General features: G+C 40.6%; 1 protein-coding gene across 7 annotated transcripts in view; it reads left to right on the top strand.

Annotated features, from left to right (window-relative positions):
* NALCN (sodium leak channel, non-selective) overlaps positions 1-18,726 on the top strand; it is a 324,113-nt gene that overhangs the window by 215,062 nt on the left and 90,325 nt on the right. The window lies entirely within an intron of this gene.

The raw sequence follows: 18,726 nt of genomic DNA on the forward strand, positions 1-18,726 counted from the left end.
TTTTGGAGGTCACTTGAAGTTCACTGTGTTCACTGACTCAAGTGTTGATCAAGGGAGAAATGGTAAGCTGGAAAAGTAAGCAGGAAATTGCAGGTGAAAAGTTGTGAGCGGTGCTGAGCATTTAGGTATTATCCTGAGGGCATTTAAGCCCAAGAGTGACATAATGTTCCCTACATTCCAACATCAGCATGGGGAATAGACTGAAGGAACCTAATGATAAGAGCACCATTCCTGAGTCAGACAGTGATCGTGGCCTCAACTAAATGAAACTGAGACCAGGGAACATACAGAGGTGGTGGAATACAGAGGAGAAAATACAGTGGGTAGGATTTGGTGACCAGTCGAAGTAAGAGCAGAGCAAAGGCAGGAGACCAAGGTGTAACCCAGGTTTCTAGATTGTCCAAGGTGTGCCAAGACAGAGATCACAGGAGAAGGAAGAAATGGGGTTTTGTTTGTTTTATTTTGGAGGACAGAGGCTGGTCATATTTTCCATGAGATGCCTAGGAGATATTTATGAGACAATTTCTATGAGTAGCTAGAAGGTTTAAAGCTTAGATAGAATATTGGGACTGAAATAGGTATTGGGTAGGAGCAAGAGTCAACATGCTAGTGGTAATTTGAGCCTTTAGAAGTTCTGAGTTTACCAGGGGAAGAAAGTCTCCTGAGGAACAACAAATGAATCATATAAGCCAAGGAGGAAGAGCCTAAAATATGAACAAGAAGTCACAGCCCAAAACATAGGAGCAAAATCCAGAATCTGTTTGTTGTCAAATTCAAAGGTAAAAATGTTTCAAGAAGGAGGGCATGGTTAACAATGTGAAAGACTTCAGAGAGGTCAAAAGTTGTCATTATAGAAAACACTCCTACTTATAATAACATCAGGAAGAATAAAATACTGAGGAATAAACTTAACCAAGGAGGTAAAAGATTTCTACACTGAAAATGACAAAACATTGCTGAAAGAAATTACAGAAAATACAAATAATTGAAAAACATCTGTGTTCATGGATTGGAAGATTGAATATTATTAAAATGTTCATACCACCCAAAGTTATCCACAGATTCAGTGTGATCCTTATCCAAATCCCAATGTACTTTTTTGAAGAAACAGAAAAACAAAATCCTAAAATTCCTGTGGCACCTCAAAGGTCCCCAAACAAGACAAACTAAATTGAAGCCTCATGTTCCTTAATCTCAAAATATATGACCAAGCTACAGTAATCAAACAACATGGTACTGACATAATGACAGACACGTATCAGTGGAACAGAAGAAAGACAGTCCAGAAATAAACCTTCATATCTATGGTCAAATGATCTTCAACAAGGATGTCAAAACCACACAATGAGGAAAACTGGATGTCCACATGCAAACTGGATCCTTACCTTACACTATATACAAAAATTGACTCAAAATTGATGAAAGAACTTAATGTAAGACCTACAACTATAAAACTCCTGGAAGACGACATTGCAAAAAAGTTTCATGACATTGAAACTGGCAATAATTTCTTGGATATGACATCAAAAGTACACATAATAAAAGCAAAAATAGACAAACGGGACTTCATCAAACTTAAAAACATTTGTGAATCAAAGGAAATAATCAACATAGTGAAAAGGCACTGTCTGGAATGGTAGAAAATATGTGCAAATCATGTATTTGAAAAGGGGTTAATATCCACATATATAAAGAATTCTACAACTCAACAACAAAACAAGTAGCAAAGGATTTGGATAGACATTTCTCCAAAGAACATATAAGAATGTCCACAAACCATCTGAAAAGATTCTTAGCATCACTAATCATCAAAACCACAATGAGATTCCACCTCACACCCATTAAGATGGCCCTATTAAAAAGCTAGAAAATAAAAAAAAAACATTGGCAAGGAAATGGAGCAATTGGAACACGTATACCCTATTGCTGAGAATGTGTACCCATGGTGGAAAACAGTATGAAGTCCTTCAAAAAATTAAAATAGATATGATCCAGGAATACCACTTCTGAGTATATATCCAAAAGAATCGAAAGCAGGGTCTCGAAGAGATATTTGCAAGCCCATGTTTACTGCAGCATTATTCACAATAGCCAAGAGGTGGAAGCAACTCAAATGCCCATTAGCATATGAATGAATAATGAAAATGTGTTGTGTATACATACAGTGGAATATTATTCAGCCTTAAAAAAGGAAGGAAATTCTGACACATGTTACACATGGATGAACGTTGAAAACATTAGGCTCAGTGACTTAAGCCAGTGACAAAAAGAGAAATACTGTATGATTCCACTTCTGTGAGGTTCCTGGAGTGCACTTGTTCATAGAAACAGAAAGCAGACTAGTGGTTGCAAGGAGCCAGGGGGAGGGGGCAGAGGGTAGTTGTCATTCAATGGCTATAGAGTTATAATTATGCAAGATGAAAAAGTCCTAGAGATCTTTTGCACAACAAGTGAATGTAGTTAACACTGCTGCACTGTACCTTAAAAATGAGTAAGATGGTACATTTTATGTTATGTATTTTTATCACAACTTTAAAAAAAAGTTTTTAATGAAAAAATGGTAGGATTACCTGGGTGGCTCAGTCAGTTAAGCTCAGGTCATGATCTCATGGTTTCATGAGCTCGAGCCCCGTGTTGGGCTCTCCACTGACAGTGTGGAGCCTGCTTGGAATTCTCTCTTCCTCTCTCTCTATCCCTCCCCCCTAATGCGTTCTCTCTCTCTCTCTCTCTCTCTCTCTCTCTCTCTCTCTCTCTCAAAATAAATAAATAAACTTTAAAAATAAAAAAATGGTGATGATATTAGCAGTAAGGAGGTGGTAAGCGATGGTGATGACAGTAGGGCTCAGGCACTCGGGTGGAAGTTGGGTTCTAAGACATGAGCAGTGAATGACAGCTAAAGAAGTGAGGATGAATTGCCAATCCTTTCTTCTTAGGATTATCATATTCTAAGCTTCCAGACAGACCACTAGTTACTGGATGATTCTTAATGTTTTTAAGTATGTCACCACTATTTACTATAGGACTACCCAACCTTTTTTTCCATTGTGGCATGTTAGAGAGTGATGTTTGCACAACACATTGGATCAACAGCAGGGAATCTCAGGCAGTTGGAGTCATGAGATCCAGGATTCCTGCTGCTCCAGGAAACACTGAGCTGCCCAGGGGCCAGAGGCTCAATACCCTAAAGAAACTACAAATCATTAGCAACTGGGGTTTGGGAAGTGGTATTTACTGGAAGCCTTTGATGTTACTCAACTCCACTTGAAGCCACTCTCCATCTTTTAGTCAGAAATGACTCTTCACATATTAATACCCATAATTTTCCATAATTTAAATCTCAGGAGGTCATCTTATATAGGATTTGCTCTGCTATTTCTGAAATTGCTTCATTGTTAGACTTCTGTTTAATACATGCTTATGTCAATAAAGACACGGACTGCAATAAGATCAGTTCTAAGAGATAAAGTGACTGAGGCAGAAAACAATTCAGATCAAAATTCAAGCCGATAGGTTACAACAGAGACTCAGAGTTTGGGGATATCAATTATCAGCATTAGATACGGCCTAGAAATCTAGAAGTCAGTGCCAAAAGGGAAACAGCCCACCTGAATTTTGGAGTTAAACCGGTGATAGTCATCAAACAGAGGAGGTGCCTTTTGGAATTTATGTCCTTTGGTTGTGCATTAAATTGTGTTCCCCCAAAAGATATATTGAAGCCCTGATCCCTAATACTTCTGAAGGTGACCTTATTTGGAAATGAGGTATTTGCAAATACAATCAAGTTAAGATGAGATCTTTAGGGTGAACCTTAATCCGCTAAGGCTGGTGTCCTTATATGAAAAGGAGAAGAGACAGACAGACAGATATACAAGAACACCATCTGATGACAGAGGCAGAGACTGTGAGGTGTCTACAAGCTTAGGAGCACCAAGAATTGCCGACCATCACCAGAAGGTAAGAGAGAGGCATGGAACAGACCTTCCCTCAGAACCCCCAGAGGTCACCAAGCCCAAAGACACCTTGATTTTGGACTGCCAGCCTCCAGAACTGTAAGACAATAAATTTCTGTTGTTTTAAGCTACCCAGTGCCCTCACAAATGAACACAACCTCCAGAGTCATGTTCTTTGGCCTCAAGAAGAAGTGCTTCCCTTTTGGCACTGAGATCGTGGTCCAGTGGGGGACAACAGGTGCAACTCAGGATGCAGACCAACTGTCATCGACCAAGAGCAGCTTTCTCAGCAGGTGGAATCATTTACCTTCACCCTTAATCTCATAAGTCCCATAAAAAGTGAGTGTTATAAGTTGGAGACTCTCTTGGAAGAAGGGTTTCCTCTAAGCCCTTTCAAATTTTCATTCCATGAATGAGTGACCCAAACCAGATCACTTTTAGAGGATTCGTTTTCAGAAACCTTGTTCTTTGCCTCATTCCACTGGCACTTGGGACTTTTTATAAATTACCTGAAGTCTCTCTTGCCTTTGAACAAACATAAAATGACTTGCCTAAGACCGTTCAAGTTTACATTGATCAGTTGTTGGTTGTATCATTCTACAATTGTGCTAATTCAGAATTACTTTCATTACATTTTTTCCCACAGCACTCTGTAAGGCAACCCCTCAATTTTAAAAAAATGAGAAGGTACATAGGTAAAACATGCCCTAACTGGGGAAGAACCTCTCCCTTCAGCTCTGCCTCAACTCCACATGCCCAGCCCTGTGCCTACTGCTGAGCTGTGGGGACTCTATCTCATTTGCTTTCTGAAATCAAGAGAAGAAAATTTTTTTAAGTGAACAGCATTTTTTTCCTTTAGATCCTTTCACAGGCAATGGGAAAGTAGATTGTTATGGTTCTAAGGGAAAAGCATGACAACTGGTTTTCAGTTTTATTCAGTGTCTCACAGTCATTGCATTGCAAAAAGACTCCTTCATAACTGTTAAGACTATAAGGAGTTAAGATTATAATCAGTGTTACCCCGTGTGTACCTAAACGCAAACGCCAATGCATTTACAAAGCCCATCTGTTGCTTGTTCTGAGTCTCAGTCCATATATCTTTTCATTCTTCCCAAAGCATTTTTACTATCTGATTGTTCATTTGTTTCTCAAATCTTTGAGTCCCTACTGTGTGTAAGACGCTGGGCCAGGCACTAAAGAGACAAGAATAAACAATAAAATTCTCTGTTCTCATGGACTTTATGGTCTAGTGGAAAAATTGGACATAAATCAAATATCCAAACCAATGAATAAATGTTTGCAAACCAAGATGAACTTCCTTTAGAAAATAACATTTTTCTGGGGCACCTGGGTGGCTCAGTCGGTTAAGCATCCGACTTCAGCTCAGGTCATGATATTGCGGTCTGTGAGTTCGAGCCCCACGTCGGGCTCTGGGCTGATGGCTCAGAGCCTGGAGCCTGCTTCCGATTCTGTGTCTCCCTCTCTCTCTTCCCCTCCCCTGTTCATGCTCTGTCTCTCTCTGTCTCAAAAATAAATTTTAAAAAACGTTAAAAATTAAAAAAATAATAATAACATTTTTCTGAGTGAGAAGTTCATAGAAGACTCTGACCCACGTGGAGATAAGGGCAGTGAGGGAGGAGAAAGAAACACTGGAGCTAAGTTCTGAAGGATGAGCAACAGTGACCAGAAAGCCCAGGGCCAAGTGGTGTAAAATGAGTGTAGACAAGCAAGCTGGGCATAGACCACGCAGCACTTCGAGAAGCCAAGAATTTTATGTTTTACCTAAGAACATGGGAAGCCACAGAAGACTTGAAGATGGGAGGCAGTGGTAAATTGGAGAGCTGTTTGGCAAGTGAAATCAGCAGGGACGTGGTGAGGGGTTGGATTTAAGGGCAGAAAGGGAAGAGTCTCAAGGATGACTCTTGGTTTCAGGTTCATCTCCTTGAATGGACAATGGTAACATCCACTGAGCCAGGAAACATTAGCATGGAACCTATTGGAGGGAAAAGATCAACAATTCAGTCTTGGGCATGTTGTGACTGTGATGAGTTTGGGACTTAGTGGAGACCCCTAACAGCTGCATGTGTACATCTAGAGTTCAGGGGTGAGGGCTGGCTGGCTGGCTAGAGATACAAATATGGATGTTCAAGGTAATCTTCACTTAGCCAGTGCCTACCATGTGCCAGGCACTGTCCTAGGCACATGGGGTAAGTCAGGGAAGAAACCAGACAAAACTCCTCTCCCTCTTTGATTCTTCAGTCCTAGTGAGGTTTTCTATATGGACATAATACTGGAAGTTGTAAATCTGGATGAGATTATACAGAGTGGAAAGAAAAGACCTACTAGAAACTTGAAAAAAAATGTTTAGTAACTGCAAGTGCTTTACCCTTAAGGCAACACAAATAATCTCATTTTTCTCCATGTAAGTTTTGACTTTTGGTTTTGTTACAAATAATCAACACTCTGTCTCAAATTCAAACTCCCAACAAGAGAAGATCTGATTGTCCCAGCTAGTCAACCTCATTCCTTTTAGGCCAGAATTTCATGTCTATGACTGCTTACAATGCTGGTCATCCCTACAGAAAGTCATCAGCTTCCAACAGGTCTAGATCCAGACCAAAACACAAAGGGGGCCACCCTGAAATGTGGCTGGTTTCCTAAGACAATCCTTTCTTCTCCTAACCCTCCACCCTGGCCTCTGCTCTAAAGAAGCTAGACCCTAAAGAAGGAAATGTGGAGCAGTGAAGGAAGGGAGCATGTCCCCTCCCCAGTTCCAGACCTGAAGTCACACTTGTAGCCCTATGAGGTAGGGGCTTGGGGAAGGTTTGAATCAGGTAGGAGACTGGATTGAACTGGAATGATTTTTAATAAAAGGTGGCCAGAGAGTTATGGACTTTATCAAAATAACCAGTCTTCTTTCTCTTTATTAATAATTCTGCTTCCTTGCACTCGAGAGTTAATGAGTTCATTATTGGCCTTTCCTTATATTCTACTCCGGGTGCTTGCTCAACAGTAGGCATAGTGGGAGATGGGGTGAGACTGACATTCTCACACACAGCCGTATGACTATCGAATAGTTTCTACTCTGATATGAACAAAAGAGTGACTGAGGTTATTTCTAGGAAATGAGAAATGTACATGCATGCTATTTCGTTTTGATGTTATTCCTATTTCCATTTTGCTTTGCATAAAATATGTTGATTAATGTGAATCTTCATAGTGCATCTAATAAGCCGTTTTTATCAAAGTCTGCAAAATTGAACAACTCTACAATCTACCATAAGCATACTCAGGAATGGTACTTGGAAAATGCATGCTTATTTCCTGAAAAGGAATTACTTAAGGAAACAGAACACGGCTGAGGTTCAAGGCCTCAGTGTGGGGACTGCGAAATATGTGTCTTCCATACCTCCAGTTTAAAGTGTGGTATTTGTTTTGCGGTAAATACTTTCACTGATACTAGTTATATGTACACTAAGCTGGAACAGATAAGGAAACTTACTGTAGATAATGTCACACTGTCAGAGAAAGAAGTTACAAATACGCGAAGGGGAGATGCCAGAATTAACCCTATGGCACCAGATTGGAGTAGGAGTATTAGTATAAGCTCAGTTTATTTTAAGATAGAAGATAGATACATAGACAGATACACAGATACATGGATGGATACATATATATAATCTAAGGTTACATAAGACCTATCCATCCATACACAGGTGTTAAATATAGGTATGCATATATACATTGTTTTATATACATACATTATTTCCTCTGAGTGAGCCTAGAAGCAGTGACCTATCAATAACAACAAGCAAACCTGATGCTAAGATTTTCACTTCTTTTAAATTTTTTAGTGTTTATTTATTTTTTAGAGTGAGAGAGACAGAGCATGTGCAGGGGAGGGGCAGAGAGAGAGGGAGACACAGGATCCGAGGCAGACTCCAGGTTCCGAGCTGTCAGCACAGAGCCTGATGTAGGGCTCGAACTCATGGACGGGGAGATCATGACCTGAGTTGAAGTCAGACACTCAACTGATTGAGCCAGCCACCCAAGCGCCCCTAAGATTTTCATTTCTAAATACCATTCTCCGGTAAAGCAAATCAGGGCTTTTTGGAGGAATGGTTGATTCTCAAGCTGAGTCGGGGGAAATAGAAGATAAGACTTAAGTACTTTGTGGAGCCCAGAAAGTAAGGAAGTACTTTTTAAAAAGAAAGGAGAAGAAAAGAAAAAGAAAAGGGTATACTGGAAGAGTAAGAAGCCACCTGAAAGAGCCCCCGATGACAAATTGATTAATCAAATAAATAATAATGGTCTTAGATTATAACCCAAAGAATGAAATAAACAGCCAAAAAGCCATACTTACACATAAATTATCAAATTTAAAAGTGGAGAAGTGACAACTGTTCCTTACAGAATAATCTCGAGTGAATATAGAGGCAATATAGAGAAATAGAAATAATAGAATAATAAATGAGGGAAATAGAAAATCGCCATTAGAACATTATATTTATAAGCAGGACCTACTGCTGCGTGCTAAAATCAATATGAGGCTCTAAGGAGAAATAGACATTTACGTGACCTCAAAGTTTCTTCCTTCAAAACTTTTTTTTTAATTATTCTGATGGTTTTTTTTTTAATTTTTTTAACGTTTATTTAATTTTGAGGCAGAGAGAGACACAGCATGAACGGGGGAGGGGCAGAGAGAGAGGGAGACACAGAATCGGAAGCAGGCTCCAGGCTCTGAGCCATCAGCCCAGAGCCCGACGCGGGGCTCGAACTCACGGACCGCGAGATCGTGACCTGAGCTGAAGTCGGGCGCTTAACCGACTGAGCCACCCAGGCGCCCCTATTCTGATGGTTTTTAACATATGTCTGCAAATTCTTTGATACTTCCCCCTCCTTGGAGGTGAAGCCTAAGTCTTCTCTTCTTAACTGTGGGCAGGAATTGGTGATTTACTTCTACCTGGTAGTGTAAGGAAACAGAGACTGTAACGTTACAGTTACAGAAACCTGGAAGATACCTTACCCCAGTAATGACAGTCGCCATCACCAACATGAAGGCACATTGGTGTCATGTTCCCCCTGATATGATGAGATAAGCCTAGCGTCTCCATAATACTCTTCCCCCCAAATCCACGTCAGCCAAATCCTGAGAAAGCATTGGACAACCCCATACTGAGGGCCATTCTGCAAGTTACCTGCACAGTATGCCTTAAAACGGCCAAGGTCTTTTAAAAACAAGGAAGGTACGAGAAACTGTCACACGCTCTAGAGGAGCCTAAAAAGACATGATAACGAAATACAATGTGGCACCTGGACTGGATCTTGAAACAGAAAAGACACTAATACAAAAACCAGTGTCTGTGCTTTAGTTAAAAGTATTTCGACCAAGGTTAATTTCTTAGTTTTGATAGATGTTCTATGGTTATGTAAGATGCTAACATAAGAAAAAGCTGGGTCAAGGGCATACAGGAACTCTCTGTACTATCTTACTATCTTTGCAATTCTTATGTAAGTTTAAAATGATTTCAAAATAAAGTGTTGTTTTTTTTAAAAATGGGATAAGAATTTCCTATGGTAAAGTCCAATAACACAACATATAAATTGGCTGCTATGTGGCCTTGTTCAAAGACATGTGCATCTGCCAAGCTTTATACCATGAATACGTTGTATAGAATTTATAGTTCATTATGCTTTTCTGATCTTAAGAAGTTGAGAGCATACATGTCATCAGGAGCCAAATGCTTTTTATGATTTTGTTTCTAATAGAAAATCTGATGAGACTTGTCATTTCTCTTCATCTTTAATCAGTAAAATAACTCATTCTGAAACTGGGAGACTTGTTTGTGCTGGTTAATATAGCTGCTTCCACATTGTAAAGAACCTAAGAAAAGGATAACAAAATGCTGAGAAATACCACAAAGGGGTCACTTCACCTGTTTATGAGACCACATTGAGTCTGCCTGTTTTATTCTCCATCTCATCATCATTGTGTTATCTTTGTCCTGTGTATGTAAATGTATGGTATGAGGCCATGGGGCACTAAGAGTCCCACACTTAATTTAAAATGTGTCATCTTAGTGGGGGGAAGATACACATAATTAGGAAGTTATGGCATAAAGACCTGAGCACTAAGGTTGAAGAAGGAACATAGGAGAACATACATCTAACTCAGATTGCAGGCAGGTGGGGAAGATGTATCTAGAAACGATGACCCGGAATGTTGTTAGCAAAATAGGAGAAGACGTTCCATGTTAAAGAAATAGCAGGTACAACATTGCAGAAGTAAAAACCCATCTACTGCTTGAAAATGTTGTTTTGATGAGGCAATATAAAACAGTGTTTAGGAGCTCAAGCTGTGGAATCAGAAAGATTCCACATGCCAGGACTATGACTTCCAGCCATGTGACCTTGGGCGGCTGACTTAAGCTCTTGTGACCTCAGTTTCCTCATCTGTAACATGCTAGAGCATGGAGCTGCCTCATGGGCTAAACCGGATTAAGTAATATTAGCAATGCCAAGTGTTCAGCATAGAGTCATGTTTACTACTTCAACTTACCAATTATTGTTATTCTAAGAAATCTTCCTAGAGGAGATGATTTTTGAGGGAGTTAACTGAGTGTAGAAGGAAAGTGTGTTGCAAGCGATGGGGGGGGGGGGGCAGCAGTAGGGAGTATGTTCAGAGGCACAAATACATGAAGTAAGACTGTGGGAAGGACCCGCAAACCACTATCATTGGAATATAAGGTGCAAGGCACCGAAGGGTCGTTTATGCCGTCTTAGAAGATTCTAATTTCTTCTATATACAAATGAACATCCTTGAATTACTTTAAAGACCAGGAACACGATGGTGTTTCTTTTTCAGGTGTTCTGTAAAGAAAAATGGGCTTCAAGGGGCAAGACGAAGATGGAAACCCAGTTGGGGGGCAGGTGGGTTAGTAGAGGCAGTGAGATAAAACCAGGATGCCTGAGTGGCTGCTGGCTTCAGCAGCATGGGAAATGTTGGTGGCTGCTAAGAGCAGCCCTGAGGTGGTGCTGGGGAGAGACCTGAGACAGCGAGGGTGGAAGATGCGAGGAAGTTAGTGCAGGTAAGCCGTATGTATAGCGAGTGTAGACGACACTTCGGAGAAGGCAGTTTGAAAAGGGAAAGGAATCAGATCAGGAGAAATGTTCACCATTCTTTTCATTTTCATTTTTAAAATCAAGGGTCTTGAGAAAATCAGTCAATCAAAGGGGCAGAAGTTGGAGCGTGGATGGAGGGGAGGGTTTGAACAGCACAGCATGTGAGCGTCCTCAGAATTTATCCCCACTCGCTGAGATGAGAGCATTTTCAGGCAGAACTAGCAGTTACTGTGGCATAGTGATAGCTTTGGTTTTTATAGCACATTTCCCTTGAGTAATTCAAATTACAGACAATATGCTATCTCACTTATATATCTGGCATTTATATAAAGGAGGGAAGATCCTCATTTTTCATTTGAGAACATTGAAATCCAAAGTGCTTAAGGGATTATAAAACCGAACAAAATTTTAAATCCACATCTTCTTACTTTTTTTTTTTTTTTTTTTACTGTTTTTACTTAGACTGTGTTTTCTCCTGTGTTTTCTAAATCAAACCAGGGAGGACAATTATGTGAGTGTAATATATATACGTGTGGATATGTATATATATATATATATATATATATATATATATATATATATTCTGAATTCCCTTTGGTGTGGGCTTTATCCTATTACTTACTGAATATTCATCTCTTAACAAGAACCAACTATCTAGTTTACATAGAATTCTAATATAATTTCATCTGAAGTGGAGCAAAAAAAACGCATTTTTTATCATAATGAACATGTTTCTATGACTCAGTAAGTTTCCTAATGGAAACAACTGCGTCTCACTTGAATAACACAAGAGAAATAGAATGTAAAATAGAGGTGTTTGGGACCAGAAGAAAAAACATGCGAAAGCAAACTGTTCATTACTTCTGTCTCAAAGAAATCATTAATTCCATTCATGGGATTTCAGGGGACAATCATATGAGGAAAACCTACCCATTCGACATAATTCGGCATTCTAGTTTTGAATAGGTTTTTTTGTTTGTTTGTTTTCATCTTACTAACTTGTTAGCATTTTCTGCTAGCCTCGCCTTGTTGCAACTGTTTTTCACACTGCTTCACAAAGTCACCTTCTGAAGGACACTTAAAGCCGGTACGATCTTAGGTTCAGTGCTGTGTACATCCAAGGGATGGCACAAGACGATATAAATGTCAGAGTCCTTCCTAAGTGCTCTGCTGGGCCTCCCAAACCAGGAAGTGCAGAAGCCACTTAACTCCCCAGTGCACCAGCTCCTCCGAGAACACACCTCGGCCATGCTGTAAGGAGGAATGAGGAACCCCTCCGAGTCTGTTGAGAGATGTAGGAAAGGAAACACCAAGTGCCATGAATCAACTGATGTTATAAAACTACTTTGAACATTTGGAGGTGCCAGCTGTCATATTAAAATGTCTCATTTATGGCCCAGAAGCCAAGAAATAGAGCCCTCCAGTTTGTATCAATAAAACCCCAAATTGACCTTGGAAGTTCTGGATGTATTCCAGATTTTTTGTAAAACGGGGGAGAGTAGGTGACTTAAACACTTTTTAAGGGAAGCATTTTTAAAAGCATACAGTAGTGCTGTCTTATATTCAATCATGTGGCTGAAGGCCCTTTGCCCAGGGCAAAAGAAAAAGAAAGAAAGAAAGAAAATATTCTCCCTTCTAAGAAACTCCTTATTGGACTCAACAGCCTAGTGAATTTATATTTTATATCAAGGTTTTATAGTAACACTGGGACACGGAGATATTAACAGAGACCAACATGTTTGATCATTACTCCAGATATCCCATCTGTTTTAACCCAGAAGCCGTGCAGTTTCAGTTGTAAAAATCACAGATGCAAAATAGCAAGAGAAACTTGCTTGAAAAATAACAGTTTATGCTTTAGGAAGAGTCTCACTTCTGAATTACTGCGTCATGTATAGATCCAGGAAAACCGGCCAAACCCATTGTCTAAAGAAGAAAAGAGAACTCGGCCTTACTTTACTCAGATAACATAGACAAACTTCCTCCTCCAGATTGAGCATAATGTGGCTGTTTTTCACATACTGAACTGCCAGAAAAATACTCCTCAGCTACACTGACCTACAGGTCTGTGCACATTTTTCAAACTAGCACGAACTAGATTTTAAAATGAGAATCGTTCCCAAGTCTGAATACTTTTTAAGTTGTTTTCTTTTAGAAAAATCACACCAAAAATTACAAAAATTTTTATTTAACATAATCCTTCAATTCAGTTATTTGTCGCAGCATTTAGAAAGGAACCGAAACTGAATAATGTTTGAATATTTTAACAGAAGAAAGCACAGGCTGGAATACAGAAGATGTAAGCGATGAGGCAGAACAGGGTATGTGTCATGCAGAGCGATTACACCCAAGTCTCTTGAGAAGCACACAGAAAGCAAAAGGCTTTCAGCCGCCCGACGTGTAATGATATCTCCACAAGACAGATGCTGAGCCATAGAATAGCCCTGAGCTTCGATGATTTATATACTTTAAAGCTCAAGGTTTGAATCTTTCTCTTTTATTCTAATTTCTTCTTTGCAAATGTGTTTTTTAAAACCATGTGAGTCTGTTACAAATCTATCATCTGATCTATTTGTTACAGCCACACGTCATGCTCAGTCAAAGCCATTATGAATTCTTTCCTTTGTTACTGTTCTTTATATCAGATATTTCTTTTCTTTAATTTTTTTTAATGTTTATTTCCTTTTGAGAGAGAGAGAGACAGAGTGCAAGTGGGGGGTGGGGCAGAGAGTGAGGGAGACACAGAATCTGAAGCGGACTCCAGGCTCCAAGCGGTCAGCACAGAGCCTGACACGGGGCTCGAACTCACAAACCACGAGAACATGACCTGAGCCAAAGTCAGACGCTTAACCCACTGAGCCACCCAGGCGCCCCTACATTAGATTTTCCAACATAAAGACTGAAATCTTGTGTTCTCTGCATTCTGCATTCTCTTCCTTCCATCCAAGAGTTATAATCTTTGAAATTATTTCCAAGCGAACATTTACAATTACAATTACTGTACGTTAGAAGGTCTGCTTTTGTGGTATAGTATAAGGATCTTCAATAATCATCCCGTATTTTCAATGTAATCCATATTACTCACCCATTTGCATCAAAGTAAGTTTAACCTTGGGGAAATCTGTGCTTAAATGCAAGAAGGGGGAAGAATTTGGATAAAAGGTAGAATAGGGTTTATTGTGCGTCAGGAAACTTGACTGTGGTTTCCAAGTACCATGCAGTATTTCTCTTTGCTCTGGCTGCCTCACCTTCATCCCACCCTACACCCCTCGGTAGGCAAGCCGATCCCATCGTCCTCTCGTATTTCTTCCTCTTTTTGTATCTTGACCAACATCACGGACTGGGGAAGGAGAAATGGTCCAGGTTTTGGAGATTAATAGCAGTGGAGTAAGGATTAGATGATTTTGCTGAACTTTTCCAAACCGAGCACACCCAGCACCCAGACCAAGATCAGCTGTCCTTAGAAGCCCCTCCCCACATGTCCTCTTAGTCATGATGCTTCACCCCACCCCAGGGTAACTACTCTGCAGACGCTCAGCCAGATAGAGTAGCATCACCTGCTCTTTAACTTTATATAAATGGGATCATTCAGGATGTACTTGTTTCATTGGTGGGGATTCCTTCATTCAACATTAGTTTGTAAAATTCACCCAAATCCTTGTGCTTGGAAGTAGTTCATTGACTCAAATGCATAAATAAACCACAATTTACTTCTCCATTCAACTGATGGGCAGTTGAGGAGTTTATGGTTTAGCGTGGCTGTGGGCTTGTGAGGACGTGGCTGTGGTGTGCATGTGGACATGTTTCTGGTAGATGCCGAGATGCTGGATGTGTGTATATTCACCTGTAGTTGATGCTGTTTAACTGTGAACAGCAGACAGAACACGTGGCAGGTGCTGTCAAGAAAGAGGCCCCTCCCCCACTTGTAGAAGATTCTGTCCAGCGCCTCTGCGGTGAGATCTGATATGTCTGCCCCCCATGCAACCACCCACCCTTCTCTGGCTTAACTGGCCCTTCTGTGGAGCCATGATGCCCGACATTTGAGAGGATTGGTAGGATCCTGAAGAACCTCCTGAGTCATCAAAAAGAGCTTCTCATTTGTAGTTTTACGGTTCCACGATCAATTCATGCTAAATTCTAATTCATTTATTCACAAACAGTTATTATTTTTCTACTCTCTACAAGGTGCTATAGAAGTAAATTAAAAACATGAGGTGCCTGGGTGGTTCAGTCGGGTGAGCGTCCAACTTTGGCTCAGGTCATGATCTCACAGTTTGTGGGTTTGAGCCCCACATCGGGCTCTGTGCTGACAGCTAAGCCTGGAGCCTGCTTCAAATTCTGTGTCTCCCTCTCTCCCTACCTCTCCCCCACTCACGCTCTGTCTCTCTCTCTCTCTCTTTCAAAAAGAAAATAAACATTAAAAAAATTTTTAACAGAATCTGGGGTGCCTAGTTGTCTCAGCTGGTTGAGTGTCTGACTCTGGATTTTGGCTCAGGCCATGATCCCCGTGTCGTGGAATGGAGCCCCGAGCTGGTCTCCATGATGAGCATAGATCCTGCTTGATATTCTCTTTCTCTCTTTCTCTCTCTCTCTCTCTCTCTCTCTCTCTCTCTCTCCCCCCTCTTCCCCTCTCACAATCTCTCACTCTCTAAAAAAAATTTTTTTTAAGTAAAAAAACACAGAATCTTGCCCCTGAGGAGTTTACAAGTTTGGGGAAGTATAAATAACTCTAAGTAGAATGAGATGTGTTCCATTTTAAAAACATGCAGGCAAGGTGACTATTTTTCAATACTGGTACCCTACATTTGCCAAACATGATAGGCTATGGTATTTAATTAAATATTATACAATTTTTTGTCTAGGAGCACCTGGTTGGCTCAGTTGGTTAGGCATCTGACTTTGGCTCAGGTCATGATGTCATGGTCCATGAATTTTGGCCCCGAGTTGGGCTCTGTGCTGACAGCTCAGTGCCTGGAGCCTGCTTCAGATTCCGTGTCTCCCTCTCTCTCTGCCCCTCCCCTACTTGTGCTCTGTCTCTCTCTCTCAAAAACGAATAAACGTTAAAACTTTTTTCTTTAATTTTACATCTAAACTTACTCTAAACATCTATGGGCTCATTGATGATAGATGTAAGTTCAGGTTGAATGCCACAGAGTCTAATTTTATTCTATTCTGTGAATCTAGGGATACTTAGACTCTACACCAACAAATTTTTCAATCAGTAAATTGATACTTTCTGCTTATCTTTCCACCCTTCAGGATATACCTACAATCCTTTCTTTTATTTCCAAGTTATCTGCTAGAGTTTAGTTCTGCTGGTGATTGTATAATTATTCATTCAACATATATTTGTGTCGGTTACTTTGTGTCAATATTGTGGCAGCCCCGGAACATGAAATAAGGAAACACACCCAACCCCTGCAAACATCCTTGTCCTCTGAGGACCCTTGTCATCCTAGAATTTACAGGCTCAGCGGAAAGAGAAACAGTGGTCAAGAACTTCAACTACTGTATGTAGTGGGTTTAATAGTGTCCCTCCAAAATTCATGTCCACGTGGAGCCTCAGAATGGGACCTGTTTGGAACTTAGATTTTTACAGACATGATCAATTAAGATCATACTGTGTTAGGGTGGGCCCTGATTTAAATGACTGGTGTCTTTGTAAGAAAAGAGAAGGAGAGTCAGATAGACACAGAAACACACGGGGAAGAAGCCTTATGATTTCACAGGAAGATAACAGAGCGATGTAGCTACAGGGCAAGGAACACCAGGATTGCTGGGAAGCTGAGTCAAGGAAAGCAGTCTTCCCTAGAGCTTTCAGAGAGAGCATGATGCTGCTGATACCTTGATTTAGGTTTCCCAGCCTCCAGAATACTAGGAGAAGTTTCTGGAAATAAAAGTAGCACCGTTGTTTTTTAAAGCTTCTCCCTTTGCTCCTCACCTTGAGCTCTCAGCACCTTGTTTAGATCTCAGCTAGAAGAGCTATTATATTTGTCATTATCTGTTTATATAACCATCTATCGGTTATAATGTGGGCTCCGTGAGAGCAAATACAGTGTCTTAGTTATTTTTATATCCCTAGAACTTTGCATGGAACCTGGCCTCTGGGATTTGATTTATAAGTGACTGCATTGATATATAAATAAGTGAGTCAGCAAATACATGCATTAAATACCTTGTTTCTGCTCTGTCTTCTTGGCCTGTCTTTGGCCTTACATAATTGCCTTTCTCTCTGGTCTGACTTAACATATTAACTGCCTTTTCTTTTTCTGTGTGCTCTACTTACCACTGACAAATATTTTTATACCAGTTGTCCCAATAAATTTTTGGAAAACGAGTCTCTTCCTCGTGAATTTGTGTGTTTACATGTGGGGCCGTTTTTCTGATTCCCTGCATCTCATGGAAATGCTAGCCATGTTTGCTTTGCACCTTTGAGAGCTAATTCTTCATCATTGCCACCATCATAACCATCAAATGGTTACCTTTTCTAAATGAGGTTACCACATCAGTCAGAAAAACCACAGACAGGCCCCAGAATTAACTAAGATGTACAGATGGCTATGGCAAAATATTTATATTATATAAAACAAAAATGTAGGAACAGTTTCTGAAGTTTATGAGAAATGAGGCACGTTTTCTGAACTAGAAATAAGACATGTAACCTTGCGATGAGCTCACAACCGATTGGACAACCGTGTATTGTATTGAAATTGTATGTTCCCCCAAATGCAGCACCCATGTTCTCTCTGGCCAGTGTGGATACCCTCACTCAGGGAGGAAGGAAGAGTTGGCACCTCTCTGACTTACAAAAATGTTCTCAGCCTCCCATGCTAATCTTTCCACAAACTGAAAACAGGTTGTAATTATAAAGTAAAAGCACACCCAGCAAGGGAGAAGAAGCTGATGGCTTTTGAAACATGCTTCCCTAAGCCCAGCAGAGAATCTGCCCGAATTTGATGGACTCTTTGAACTGGATCGGCGTTCTGAGATGCAGGCTGGAGAGGGGGACGAGTTGGGTGGACATAGAGAGGTTCATCCCAGTCTACAGAGAGGTCTGAGAGGAGGCAGTAGTAAAAAGAAGTAAGGGGGGGGGGGCACCTGGGTGGCTCAGTCGGTTAAGCGTCTGACTTCGGCTCAGGTCATGATCTCACGGTTCCTGAGTTCAAACCCCATGTGGGGCTCTGTGTTGACAGCTCAGAGCCTGGAGCCTGCTTAATGTTCTGTGTCTCCCTCTCTCTCTGCCCCTCCCCCACTCATGCTCTGTCTCTCTTGCTCTCAAAAATAAATAAAACATAAAAAAAAAAAGAAGTAAGGGAGGTTGGCAAGAGAAGTCAGCCTTGGATTGGGAAGACAGTGCGTTCTGAGAAGGGGAGGAAGCACATTACTTCATTTTTCAGGCCAGAGTTCCCCTAGCCAAATCCATCCTTAGGACGGCTCCTTAGCTCAGCACTGGTTCCAGTTTGTGACCTCAAGTCCCAGTCTCCCTGAGACCTAATTTGTAGAAATATAAAAGCCCTCTTGTAGATAGAGAGATGATAGATAGATAGATAGATAGATAGATACCATTTGCTTGTCATTTCTTGCAAAGATATTTTATGGCATGTAATATAATCATTCTCAAGCATCCATCCTTAAAACTAACTAAACAGAGAAC

The sequence above is a fragment of the Panthera onca genome, chromosome A1 (assembly GCF_046562875.1).
Source record: "Panthera onca isolate mPanOnc1 chromosome A1, mPanOnc1 haplotype 2, whole genome shotgun sequence".
NCBI classification, from domain to species: Eukaryota; Metazoa; Chordata; class Mammalia; order Carnivora; family Felidae; genus Panthera; species Panthera onca.